Source organism: Octodon degus, unplaced genomic scaffold (assembly GCF_000260255.1).
Source record: "Octodon degus isolate 3935 unplaced genomic scaffold, OctDeg1.0 scaffold00070, whole genome shotgun sequence".
NCBI classification, from domain to species: Eukaryota; Metazoa; Chordata; class Mammalia; order Rodentia; family Octodontidae; genus Octodon; species Octodon degus.
The window spans coordinates 7,781,461-7,795,782 of NW_004524646.1; the positions used below are offsets into that span (position 1 = coordinate 7,781,461).

Here is a 14,322-nt window from a genome sequence, read left to right on the forward strand (position 1 = left end):
AGACCTCCCTGATAGTCGAGACTTTATTTTTGGTACCAGGAATCAAACTCAGGACCTTGCGCTTGCCAGGCAGGCATTTGCACCACTGAGCTGTATCCCCTGCCCTACTGAGTTATATCCCTGGCTCTCGGACTTTTACTTTTGAGACAGGGTCTCAATATTCAGCTCGGGCTGGCATTGAGATCACTTTGTAGCCCAGGCTGGTTTTGAACTTGCAACCCTCCTCTTGCCTGAGCATCCCGAATGCTGGAATTACAGGCTACTGCACCCTGCTAAGACTTTTTAAAAATTGTAGGGAATGATTTTGAGGGTTGTTTTTTTTTTTTTGGGGGGGGGCAATATTTGGTAAACAATAGGGCCTTTAAGACTCTTAACCGAAAAAAAAAAAAAAAAGAATCTTAACTGTGCTGTTCTGCAGTATCTCCAGGGTGGCCCACAGTATGAAATGTGGGCTTATGATCTGATAATCAGAAGCCAACAAAACCTTTTCTTTTTTTAAAATGCCTCGTGATTTATTTATTCAGATGGTGAAAGTGTGCTACAGTGAGCTAAATGTTTACTTGTGCTTAAAATGTGCTCTTTCTTACATTCTATTCTGGAAGATGGAGCTTCTTATTTTCTGTTAGAGCCCTGGCTCCCACGATTGATCAGCACTTGTAACCCCCACACAGCCCAAGTGATGCCTCATTTGAGGCTTTGAATAACTCTTCACATAAGTTGACTTCTCTGTGCATTTGTACCGAGGAGGATCCAACCCACGTTGATGTTCTGGGAACAAGTGAGGCTCTCACTTAAATCCGTGGGTTGAAAGTGGCATTTTGCTGTTGTAGCTTGAATCGCATGTTGTTTCAAAGTAGTGTTGAAACTGGGAAGGCAAAGGTTTCGCTGCACGGTATTCCCAGGTCATATCTTTCTTGGTTCCAGTTACCCATCGGAGTTCGGTTGGAATAGGAATTGTCATTAGTGGTACATCTCCATCCATACTGGAAAAGCTTAGACTTATCACCCAGTCTTTGCACACTTCAGCGTGGCCATTTGTGTTAACAAAGCTGCCATAGTGTGGGTTTCTGAGTAAACGGACAAGGTTTTGTTTCTGGAAAAATTCTGAGCAGCAGAGACACTAGGGGCAGCCATTTCAGACTAGATGGGAGCAGTTTTAAAAATCCTAAGCAGCAGGAACATGCAGGACACAATCCAATCTCTTTTTGTCTTCAGCTCCGCTCCCCTGACACAACCTTGAAAGGCTTGGATGAGAAGGACAGAGGTCAAAGTGAGAGGAGGCCGTGGGATTCAGACGCAGGACCACCAGCAGCAGTGTTCAGCGCTTGAGTGTCCATGCAGGCCAGGCCTTATAGTGAGAAGAAGTGACCTGTGGCTTAGGAAGCACCTCTGGGGGCAGCCCAGGCTTTCCCCTTTCCTTCCTCACGCTCCTCCCGTTCTCCCTGGGCCCTGATGCCCATGGGGTGTGACTTCGCTTCTCCTTTGTGTGCCTCATCACTGTAAACTGGGAGTGGGAAGATGGGGACAGCGTTGTCCTCCTACCCTTTGGGCCTTCAGATGGAGAGGAACTGTGCTTGAGCAGTCGTATCCTGAGGAGCCTCACCCCCTCTGGGACCTGGTTCATGACGTGAGGTCCTGTGAACCGGCAGCTGACACACCACGGTGGCAGGTAAGTTTGGGTCCCCTGAGAGGGGGCCACACATTTTGCATGAGAAGGGATCCACTTCCTTGTGGCGGGGGGCAGGGTCCCACTTGTGCCTTTTGTCCTGTGCGTGCATAGTACTTTCTGTTCAGAGGCGGAGCCTATCTTCCTAACTCCTGGAAGCCAGCTTGGGGTTGAGGGTGGCACCCAACACTAGGTCCCAAGAGGCCTTGGGCTGCTGCCTGGGTCTCCTGAAAAGCTGCTCCACCTTTGGAACCCAGCTGTATAGGCAGGAGCTTGTGATGGCTTCTGCTGGTGTCCCAGTGACAGCTGGTGTCCCCAGAACTTCCATGGGGCACCATGTTGAAGCCAGAGGGCTGCATTCCCTGCAGCCACGATGGGACTGGACACTCAGGAGCCGAGGGGGAACTTCCTGGCTGAGCCAACACTGCTCAGAGCCACGCGCTGCATTGCATGCTGGTCTGATGGTGCAACGGATAGCAGCAGCGTCTGCTCCCCTTGGGCTTGCGTGCGACTGCATTTCCTAGGTGCTTTGCCTTGGCTGGTCTTGGTGGCATGGGCCATTAGGAGGTCCTGGGGGCAATCTGAAGGTGGAAAGACCTGGTGACATCTCTTTAAATGCCTACCCATGGCCTTGCCTCTGTCTTCTTTGAGAACTTCAGTGCAACAGGGCTGAGGGTGAGGACCTAAGTGGAGGCATTCAGATCACAGGTCACGGAGACCCTCCATCACTCCTGACTGCATGGAGGCCAGTTATAAATAAGCCTGAGGCTGCCTCCAGTCTCTTACTCCTTCGTGCTCTCTTGCCCTCCGCCTTTTGCCTTAGGAGGACACAGCACACAGGCATCTCCAGCTTTCAGAACTACAGGAGAGAAGTCTCTTCATTGCACATGACCCAGCCTCAGGCATTCTGTTTTAGCAACACAGACCAAATGCTGCCTCTCTGGCCCCAGCCCCCAGGAGCAGCCGTCGTTCTGTCCTACCTCCTGCCACACTCCCCCAGAAATGTCTGTTATCTGTGCAGCCCCGGGTGCAGCAGTGGCCCCCAGTGGCCCCTGCCATTGCTGCACTGTTCTGGTAGGTTCTGGGCATTTCCATCAACTGCACAACCAGTCTCTGCAGTGTAGCTGCTGTTAGAGATTCTCACAGCACTGGCCTCCTCCCTGGCCCCCAAGAGATGACAGCAAGTGAGAGGATAACGTGATAGAGTTGAGCAGGCCAGGAAGGCATCTCCGAAGAAGGGAGGCCTGAGCTGTCATCAGAGTAGTGAGGCGGATTTCGGGGTACACAAGATAAGCAAACATGAGCCATCCAAGGGAGAGGCACATGGACAGACAGCACTGGGCAGAAAGGCACAACAGGCTGTGTCACGAAGCACCTGGAATGGAGAATGTTGGGGGCAAGGCTGCGAGGCTGCAGGACTGGATCAGGGCCCTTGCTTCTCTGTGCAAGAATGACTTGGAGATTGAAACATCAGGAACAAGACAGCTGACGCTCAGACCCTGTCCCCAGTTCTGGAACCTCTCGAGGTGCGGCTGGGAGCCTTCCTGGCTCCCTCCCACGGGAGGTAAAGTATTCTGGGGCTGCAGAGATCTGTGAGGGGCCCGGGTGTCTCCCGCCTCGCACGCACAGACAGGCGAGGCTCGACTCCTGCCCAAGGCCCCCCTGCAAGCCTGGATGTGTACTTGTGGAAGTCCCTTGGGCCACTGGCTGTGGGGATGGGAGGATGCACCCCAATCGCACAGATGTTCAGATGTGACAAGTACTTGGCATTAAAATCAAGGACATGGGTGGCCCTCCACTGAGGTCTTCAAGGTCATGGTCACTCAGCCTCCGGCAGTGCGTCTGAGCCCCTCCAGGGAGGCAGCAGCTGTACCACATGTTGGCTGTGCATGTGAGGCACAGCTCCCGCCTGCAGGGTCTGTCTTCTAGGGGGACAAAGGACAGATGTGGTGAGAGGGAGGACAGATGTAGTGAGGAGTCTGAAGATGGTGCTAAGTTTCCTCTCTGTGCTGGGGTGAGGCGGGAGGCTGTGCCAGGAGAATCTCAGCGGAGAGGATCTCCCCCTGTTGACCCAAGCAGGCAGAAGAGCCAGGGTAGCTCAGCAAGGGGCAAGACTGACGCCAGAAGTTGCCTCAAAGCCCAAGCTTCCCCTGGACCAAAGGATCAGCCTGTTTGGTGGCGCTGACATGGGGGGATTCGTAGGAATATAAAGTGGCCCCGCAGTTCCTCCTGACTGTGAGACTCTTCTGGGACTCAGCCCCCAGTTGCACAGACAGTTCATGTGGGTGACTAGTGAAGGGCAGCAGGAATCCTTGATACTTCCCATGCAGCTGGCTCCTCCCACCTGGGACAGCGACTCGCCCGGATGTTTGTATTGCATATTTGTCTATGTGTGTGAGTTGATTTGCTGAAGATAACAGTGTCTTCCCAGGGGTGAGGGGGTGCTTTGGGTCTGACATGGTGAGAACAGGGGTGGGGACACCATGCAGGTGCCCTCGATGGCCCTCAGTCTGGTAAATGCTTTTCTTCTCAGCCTCTAGAATGAGTAGTACTGGTTCAAATCCTGCCTGTCCTTCATTCCACCTGGGCCTCAGTTTCCTGTGCCGATGGGGCATCCCACCAACCCACAGCCCGCAGTCGGACTGACGGGTCCATCCTGCCAGGAGCCCACGGAGCAGGACAGAGCGCTTTCCCTCCTCATACTTTTGCCTGTCCGCGCCTCACTGCCATGCCTCAATGGCATGCCCATCTCACTGCCCTCTTTCTGCTGAGTGCAGAGAACACTTCTAAGTCTGGTCTGGGATTATCTCTCTCCACGCTGGCACTTCCTGCCCTGCTCCCCATCGGGTTCTTAGGACCCCATCTCTCAGCTTTATCGTACTTGCCAGGCCCTGCTTCCTAGACCTGCTCCACCCACCCACCCCGCCCCAAAGCAGAAGCCAACAGACAAATCATGGGGTGCCAGGGAGTAGGAGTGTCTCTTTCATAGAAAGCGATGTCAGAAAACCCACACAGGGACTCCACGTCGCCTCCCATTCCACCCACACCTGGGTGGTCTGATGAACCCAATTTCATGAACAGGGATGCCTGAAAATGGAGTTAGCAGGGAACCATTCCACCGTCCTACAGGCTGGGGCTCTGCTCATGCACTGGGTGAGGAGTGAGCTGAATTGTCACCTCTGAAAATGCTACCTCTGGGCCTGCTTTCTGTTGCTGTGACAAAGTACATGGGGATACCTAGAGCACAGTGTCAGGAGCACGTGGAGAAGGCTGCTCACGGGAGTGGGTGTGCGGGGTGGTGGTGGCAGGCAGCAGAAAGGAGAGGGAGGGTCTGGGGTCCTACTGCCCCTTGGAGGTCTGACCACAGTGCCCTCCCTTCTTGCCTCCTGACCTCCCCTCTGGAGGTCGCACCACCTCCTAACTGTGCCAAGGCTGGCCACTGAGCCTATAACACAGGGTCAGTCAGTGGGGACGTTTACGATTGAAACTATAGCCAGCACACCCCCACCCCATAATCCCAGCACTTGGAGGCTGAGGCAGGAGGATCGCTGAGAGTTTGAGACCAGCCTGGGTTACTCAGTGAGTTCAAGGCCAGCCTAGGGAGGCCATACCCCTGCCTTCCCCCCAAAAAAAGATTAGAACTGTAACATAAGCTAGGAGGTGCACTCCTTGTCCTCCCTCCCAGGGCAAGGACAGTGCTCAGAAGACAAGCACCATTTTGAGTCTTAGAAGACCAGCCACTGCTGGCTGCTCTGCTCTACCCGCACGGTACCTGGTGGCCTACGGAACACTTCTCCCTTAGGGCGGCACATTGGGCGATGGTTTCAGGGTCGGTCTCATTTAACCGTCCCAGCACCCACCCCTGTCCCCCTGCAGTCCTGTTTCATAGGTCTTAGGGTCACTGGTCCACAGACTCCCTTGACTCAGAGTTGGGACACTGACCTTTTCTGGTCACCTCTCACCTCCTCCACCTAGGGGTTTTGCCAGGAGGATCGCTGAGTTTGAGGCCAGCCTGGGGTATGTAGTGAGCTCCAGGCCAGCCTGAACTACTTAGAGAGATCCTATCTCCAAAAGCAAAAACAAAACAAACAACTTCCCTCAGCCACTCTCACCCCTCAAGTTCCTTCTACCTCTCCCGCTACCTCAGCAAACCCCTGGGCTTTCTAACCGCTTGGTGTTAGAAAGTCCAGCTTGGCCCAATTTAAAATTCCACTTTCATGTATTCAGCTTACTTGCTTGCTGAGACACAGGATATTTGGAGTAGAGCTGGGTAAGGCCTCTTCCAGATAACGCCTCGGGGTAAATCTGGGGAGTCCTGGAACACTGTAATGAGCTTCAGTTTCGGGTTAAGAAGCCCAGGCCAGAAATATATGTTGTGTTACTACGCAACCTCTCTGACCCTCAGTCTGTCTCTGTCAGAGGGGCTGTTTCCTCAGCGGTGGGGAGAGCTGCTCCAGCCCACATCCGGCTCCCCAGGTCCTGGCACTCCAGCCTGAGCCTCGACCTCAGGACCACACCTCCTCCCTCCTTCCCGGAGTCGGTGCCTAAAGCCGGCTGACCTTGCAGGGCAGGGGACAGCTGCGAGAAACTGGGCTTCAGATCCCACCAAGGGGGGCTGATGTGGCCCCGGGCCAGCCAGTGTGGCCAGCCAACATGTCAGCCAGCAGGCGCCTTAGTGAGGAAGCTGCCAGAAACTGGCCCCAAAGCCGGCATCGCCTCCGACCGTCCCCAGCCCGAGGCTGCCCAGGCCAGGCCCAGACATCCGGCCTCTGTGCTGTAGAGCTGTCCAGCCTCTGTGTCTCCTTCTGCAGACTTTATGGACAGGCAAACTCCCACCGTGGCCAGCTTAGGAAAGCCGATGGCGGAGCCTTGGGGAATTTTGACAAGTTGGTTGTAAAACCTGTCATGATGAAAAATCTAATTATATCAATATACAATTACATCAGTTATTCTCAAAGTAAACTACGTTCAGAAGTGAATGCTCTCTGGAGATTGCTCCTCAGGTGATCCTTACCTGTGCCTGCGAGGCTCTTTAGTCTGTGGCTGCTGCAGGCAAAGCGCTGCGCCAGAGTGCAGGTCGCTGCCAGCGTCTCTTCCCAGCTTCGTCTAGGGATGGGTCCAGCTAGGAGCCTAACTTCTACTGTGACAGGAGGATTTGGACCACAATCACTGGACAGTGCTACAAACCAGGGTCCTCCCCTCGTCCGCACCCCGCAAGGACCTTCAGCTAAACCTTCAGCAGACCCACTGGGGGCCAGGCTTGTCAGGAGGAAGAAGTGCAGAACCCCCCACCCTGCTGTCCGGAAAATGTTAAAGGAAAGTATTTATTTAAGTGGCCTCTAATCAATGCTTACAGATTTCAAATCAATGAAGGATTTAATGCCAGGGGGTATTTTGCACCTTTTCATGACTTTAAACATTACCAGTGTCTTCCTTTCTGGTTTCTGGGTTTCTCTCTGTCATGATTTGGGGACGATGGGGATGATGTGTGTGGCTTCCGCTTCCAGGAGGAGCGTCAGAGCCCCCCCTCAGACTCCTGCTCTCTCCCCTCCCTGGCCCAGTGATCCTGAAACCCACCCTGAGTGTCAGTTTCCTGGAGGATGTGTCCTCGTCCCGTGGATCACATGCACAGGAGAAAGTGGCCTCTGCCGTGGCAAGCTGCTTGTGGGCAGGTGACACTATGGGTGCAGAGGGGTGGCAGGGACCTGTCCTCCTCCTCACAAAGCTGTTCTGATGGGCACAGTGGTCCTCTTTTCCTCCTTGTTGGCTTCCCCAGGCCCCGCCCTCACACTTTGCTTGTACTGGTCCTGTTCTGGGGGCTTCCCCAGGGGAGGGGATGTCTGTCACCCCCAGGAGAGACAAGCAGGGGAGAAAGGTGCCCAGTGTCTCCCTGGCTTCTTGCTCCTCACTCCTTGGGTCGGGGAGGAAGACTTCCTGGGCTGGTGTCCTTGGGCCAGCACGGAGCCTGTGCAGCCACCACTCCCTCCCTGTCCAGACCAGCAAGGCAGACCGTGAAGCAGGCCTGCAGATTGTGGGGGATGGGCGTCTACCACAGGAATGGAGGCCACGGCCGGCCACGGTCACGTTCTTCTATCCACAGTGTCCACAGCCAGGGAAACAGGCTGATCCTTTGTCAGTCTCCTGTTTCCTGTTTCTCAGTTGGTTCTGAAGGAGGGGAAAACAGCCTTACACGCTCTACTCCCTGGCCCTCAAAATCTTCATTCTTTATCTTGTTATACCCTGGGTCATTTTCTACTTATCTCACCTCTGTGATTTTGACCACCCAATCTTTAGGGTGCCGGTTCTGTGAGAATGAGATAATGCTGGTGGACACTCACAGCCTGGAAGGAGGGGTCAAGTGCCCCAACAGGGCTGCGCAACCCTTCGTACTGTCTATCTGCTCTCTCCAAACTGAAAGGGTCAGAGGAGGGAACTCTGCCCTGTGTGTGTCCTGCTCACTTGAGATAAGCTTTGACTGAGAACGAGTTCATCCTTGGTCTGAGCTGAGGCCTGCCCGTGGCGGCCACGTGGGGCCAGTGTAATCTCTGTCCACATCAGTGAGTCAGCCTGGCCTAACCACGCTGTCTCCGTCTTCTGCATTTCCTTGGCAGAGCTGAGCTCACGCCTGACCTTTAAAAATGTCCCTTTTCAGGGTACCTTTCAGCAAATGGTTATTGATTACTTAACATCCAAGAGATACAGCGGCAGAGAGATGATATTCAGACTGTGGAATTCAACCCTTCTGCACACTCCTGGCTCTGTGCCGGGGTGGGGATGCGGGAAGGGAGGGCCTGCGAGAAGCTGCTCGGCTGCAGAGCTGCTTGACGCCTGGTGAGAAAGGAGCACCAGCCTTTGCTGCCTGAGTTCACTGCGTGGCACAGCTTAACTTGGGTCCCCATTAGACACGCACTGGAAATGGGGACCTCACCACCACACTGTTCGCACCAGGCTGGTGATGAGGCCGCCTCCCCTCGGTGCCATGTGAGCGTGTGATTTCCAGCCTGGTGGAGGAAGGAGGAAGACCAGATGCAAAGTGCGAGGCATCCACCTTGAGTCAGAGGAGGCACGGTACAGGCTGCCAGGGACCCTGCCGTTCGTTCTTCTGCAAATAGGGGTTTGGACCCAGTCAAGAGAAAAGCATGAAGTCTCTCTGCAGGCCAAATGGGAGAGTTGGCAGAAAGCCACAGAACACTCCAGTGTGCAGCTTGGGGAGAGAGCTGGCTCAGATCCCTGGTAGGATAAAAGGCCTCTGGGGGTGGTGGCTGGGGCTGAGGGTGAAGGGAGCCCTGTAGGAAATGGAGTCACCTGCAGGGTGCCCACTTGGAGCAGGCAGTGTGACACCTCTAATGAGATACAAACTCTTGGTGTAGTGAGAGGGCCCCATGAGGCAAATTCCCACCGGGGCGGAACGTGCAGCACTGAGCATGCGCCATCACCATGGGATGCCTTTGCTGTGGTGGCCTTTCCCTGCCATTGAGACCAACTCTATCAAGGACGTTCATCATGCAGCCATCTCCTCCGTCCCCGCGTGAGTCTCTTCTGCCTCCCAGCCCATCAGGTTAGAGGCCAGCTGCGGTTTCCTCTCCCAGCTCAGCTGACTTCTTTGGCTCGGCTCCCAGCAGACTCTGCGCCGCAGCCGAGAGGCGCCATGTCCATCTGCCCTGTCACCTCCTTGGACTTTAGGCACAATACTCAGTGACAGAAATGACAGCTGCATGGGGAACCTGATGGCGCCTCTGCTCCAAGTCCCAGCAGGGCCCTCACCACCATCGCCGCCTCCCGGCCAGATCCTCCTCCATCCTTACCTGCGCAGCCCCAGCAGCTGCGGCCCAGCCCCGGATCTGGACTCGTCCCTGCCCGTCACCCACCTCGCACAGCCGAGCCCGCATCCTCCGGAATCCGCCTTCAATAGTTCCGAGTCCCCACTGTCACACTCCGGCCCTTGCAGCACTTGCCCCTCCTTTCGGCCTGTTTCTACTCTTGGCTCCTCGGTCACTGCTTCAGCCCTCAGCATCCAGGGTGAGCTTTTAAACATACAAGTCAGCTGGATGTGGTGACACACATCTCTAACCCAAGAGTCCAGGAGCCTGAGGCTGGAGGATGGCAATTTCGTGTCCGATTTGAGAACCCGGACTCAAAATATACAGCAAAGGTAGGGGGCTGCAGCTCACTACAAAGGCCTGTACTGCCACAAGTCCCCAGTGTTGGCCAAAAGAAAACAAATCAGAGCCTGTCGACTCCTTCTCCCCATTAGTGGCTCTTATGGTTTATACCTAGATTCTCTGTCCCCGACCCTCACGCTGTCCTATCTTTGGAAAGTGACTGGATGATGGGGTGCTGTACCCGAGTATGCCGCGAGGGGGCGAGGCCTGGCCGGAAGAGGAGTGTGGGGGCGTGGCCTAGTGGGCTCGGTCTCCCTCTCTGGCCTCCTTGCTCTGCTTCCTGGTAGGCATGAGGTGAGCACCTTCTTCCACCCGGGTCTTCCTCCACGGCTGGGCCATGTATGGTCTGAAACTTCACGTGTACAAAATAAGCCTCTGTTCCTTTAAGCTGCAGGTATTGCGTATTGTGTCCCAGTAACAACAACAACAACAAAAACCAATTAAGAATAGGGGCTTCCCACCCCTCCTGAGTGTATTTCAACACCTTTCCCTGGTGGGGGAGCCCGGCTGCGTGTCTGGGCCATTGTCACACACTCTTCCACCCCATTTTCCTGGTGCCCCGAGGCCAGGCTCTTCTCTTCCTCCCACTGGTCCGCTCTCTCTCCTGCCCTGGGCCTTTCTCTTGCCTCCCCTCAGCCTGGAGCGCCCTCCCGGGCTGCTCTTCCCTTAGGCTGCACCCCCATCACTGCGATTTTCTAAGCCAGCACCACCACCCTCTGCTGTCTTCCTTGGCCCTGTCTGCCCACCCGTCTTTCTCCTCCAGCACAGCTGCGAGGGGAACGCTTGCCTGCCAGCTGGCCCCTTGGCTCCTGGCCTGTGGTGGGCACTCAGCTGTGCGTTGTGGGGTGTGCTGAGCAGCACGCAGCAAGCCTAGAAGACGGCAGGCTGTCCATGTCCAGGCCTTGGTGCCTCTCTGCCAGTATCCTTGACCTTGGGTCCACTTCCCTGACATGGGTTCTGGGTGTGCCACCGGAGCCTTGGCTGAGACATGAGACATTTTATCTGTGGCTTCAGGAGGATGTGCCGAGCCAGCCGGCCAGAGGACTTGAGGCCTCTCAGGCCAGTGCTGGTAGCTATGACCTGTGGGGTGGTCATCTGTGTTAGTCTAGAAAGCAGAGCCCACGGTTGGTTAAACAAGTGTTAAGGGTCTCAGTGGAGGATGAGGCTGGGTGGGAGTGGGCAAGCAGGGGGGCTGTGGGCTTGAAGTACAGATCTGAGCCCAAGAAGGGGACGGAGAGGAAGACTGGGAGATTTTCTAGTCTGCCATGCACACTAGCGGGACCTGGCAAAGTCCCCAGGGTGTCCCCCAGCTGAAGCCAGCAGCAGAAGAGTCCTGTGTCTCAGGGACAGTGGCCTGCCTTAGTGTCCATGCTGGGGGGCGAGGGGGAGTCTGTGGGACAGTGGCCACAGCAACGGCTTTGGTGGAACGTGTGGTGCGGGGATTTCAGGGTCCTTGGTGAGCGGAGCACCTTGGTAAGAAGTAGAGAGGCTTTCTCCTTCCTGCCTCGCTGTCCCGAGTCATTGGTAACCCGCTGCCCCCTCCAGCTGGCTGCAGATTCGTGAGAAAAATCAGCCTGGTCCCAGAGCGGCTTTCCTGGCAACTCGGCATGCGCGTGTGAGGACGTGATCACAGCGAGGAGATGGCTGATTTGTGAAGGGTGGAGTTGGGCAAAGGGGGACAGGATTGCTGGGCCTCTAGAAAGCGCTTCATCCATACTGCAGGTGGCGCTCCAGAGAGGCCGTGTCGTGAGCGTCCCAGGGCAGTACACGAGACACTCATTGTGTCATCTACTTGGGTGTTATTCTGTCAAGTCTTTGCCTTTTTTTTTCCAGTTTGGTATGGGGTCTTGCTATGCAGCTCAGACGTGTAGTTATCCTCCTGTATCAGCCTCCCTAGCACTGAGATTACAGGCATTTGCCACCACACTGGTTTTGGTGTTGGGCACTACCCCCCCCCCCCGGGTTCCAGGGACGGCACAGCATGTGGTACTGGGAATTGAACCCAGATCCTTGTGCTTACCAGGCAGCTACTTCGACTGCAGAACTGTCTCCCCAGCCCTGTGTTTGCCAATTTGATATGTGAAAAGTAGCACATTGTTTTGATTCCTTTTGTGTTTTTCATAGCTATTGATTGTTGGTGAGGAGCCTGCCTGTCTGCCCGCCCACCTACCCACCTGCCTGCCTTCCTGCCTTCCTTTCTTTCTTTCTCTGTTACTTTTTTGAGACAGGGTCCCACTATGCATTTCAGGCTGGCCTTGAACTCACTGTATAGCCCAGGCTGGCCTTGCATTTGCGGCACTTGTGCTGCCTCAGCTTCCCAAGTGCTGGGATTACAGTTTGCCCCACGATGATCAGTTCTTCTTATCCTTTAAAAAAACAAAGTTAGAGGAAGAATTGCTGCTCCTTGTGTCCTTGTTTCTCCTTCAAGGTTATTGGAAACCCAGAAGCCAGAAAGTACTGCCTCAGCTATTGGCTGCTTGCAGCGCAGCCCCTTCATTTCTGCGGCAATTACCAACTGATTATCTAATTACCCAATGTGCTCCTTAGTACTTCCCTGGTACCCTGGACTGGAGCGCTGCCTAATGACATTTTTATGCCCCACTGCTGAGTGGCTTCACCAGGTCCTGGGGATGGCTGTGTGTTCTTCTGGCCACGACTTCGCTCGTTGGTCGGGGAGGGCGGTGTGTGTGGGGTGACTGCACTATGGCGTGGGCTGCGAGGTCAGAAGGTGGCCATGTGGCTTGCTGTTACCACGAGTTGTAGGAACCAAAGCCCAGAGGATGACGGTCACTGGCTAAGGCTGCGCTGCCCAAGGTGGCAGCCAGGACCCAGGCGTGGCCATGAGCGTGTGCTCTGTACAGGAGGCTCTAAATGACGTTGGGTTTCAAAACTCATGGACAAAAACAGGAAGAATGTACAATAGGCATGTTTTTTAAAAATACCCATTCCAAGTAGAAATTATATTCTGAAAGTGTTGGGTTAAACAAATGTATTATTATTTCAGTAAATTGCACCTGCTTTCTCTCTCTCTCTCTTTTTTTAGGTACTAGAAAAAGTTTAATGGTGCGTGTAGCATTTATTGTATTTCAATTGGATGGTGCTGGTCTATGTTCTCATAAGGCATCTGGCATCTATGACTGTGGGATGAGTGTGTGTGTGTGTGTGTGTGTGTGCAGATGTGTGTGTGATGTGGGAGTGCTTGGAGCATAGGCAAGGTTGCCTTGCAGAGAACCACGCTGGGCAACCAGACCAGAGCCTGATATGTCTCGATCCGTCCCTTGGTGCGGTGGTGTCCCATCGTATCTGCCGTGGGCCAGGCCTGCCACACACAGTCTGCCCAGGTCCACAGGAAGCACCAGCCACCTCTCAGGCCCAGAGGGGCTGAGTCCAGAGGGTCACATGTGCAGGCTGGGAAGAACAGGAGGTGGTGGAGTCCACCGTTGTCTTCAGGCCCCATGCCATGCATCTGAGATCTCAGCTCCACCTTCCAAGGCTCCCAGGAGGCCAGGGCAGGTGTGGAGCAAGAGGCATGGGCCCAAGTGAAATGCCAAGCCCGCTCTCGTGGTGGCTGTGGGCTTGCCCCCACCTGCTCTACCTTGGTGACACCGCCTTGGGCCCCAGAGCTCACTCTTGGCCCCAAAACTCAAGAAATGAAGAAACACTGAAGTTATGCTTGGCTTTTTTTTTTTTTTTTTTTTTGGTGGAACTGGGGATTGAACTCAGGCCCTTATGCTTGCCAGGCAAGTGTTTATTCTACCAAGCTAACTCCCTGGCCCCTATCCTTGGCTTTTTCAACATGTGCAAACAAAAACTTGTATTGTTGCTGCTGTTGTTTTAGGGCTGGGAATGGACAGAGGGCTTTGCACATGGTGGGTTCCCGCAGTGTCTCTGAGCTACACCCAGCCCATTGTCTGCGAGCTAGAGGAGAGACCCAGGTTCTCTATGGCTGGGGTACTGCCCTCCTAGTAGTCCTATGACCCGTGGTGGGATGTCCCCATGAGTACAGTGGGGCCACCTGCCTGGCCATGTGGGGAGGAGTAGGTGAAGCAGTGGCTTTGTAAAGCCCCGAGTCCCTGAGCAGGCTGTGGCATAGCTCTCTGCTGCCTGCTCCTGCACAGGCTCCTCTTGCTGGGCTTTGTTCTGCACCTGTCCTCATGGCAGCATCTGAGAGCCAGATGTGCACTCACTGTCACTCCACATCTGCCATCAGCGCACCACTTAAAGCCACGCCAGCCTTGGTGGCAGATAAACTGCCACATCTCAGCAGCCCGCTGCCCTGGGATAGCCGGGCTGCTGCGGTGAAGCACTTTTGAGTGGGCAGCTCACAAGGAGAAACAGATTGCTCATAACTACAGAGGCTGCAAAGTCCAAGATCCAGGTGTGGACCTTGGTTTCTGAGGGAGCATCCTCTGCCTGTGGCCGCAGCCCCCCAGGAGGACACATCCAAGCACCTTTGAGTCCATTCAGGCGTGGAGTGCGGTGGCTCACCCCTTT

The 14,322-nt window shown here is 54.9% G+C and overlaps 1 pseudogene; it reads right to left on the minus strand.

Moving 5' to 3' along the window:
* Positions 1-708: 708 nt before the first annotated feature.
* On the minus strand, positions 709-9,555 carry LOC101569755 (annotated as a pseudogene).
* Positions 9,556-14,322: the final 4,767 nt, after the last annotated feature.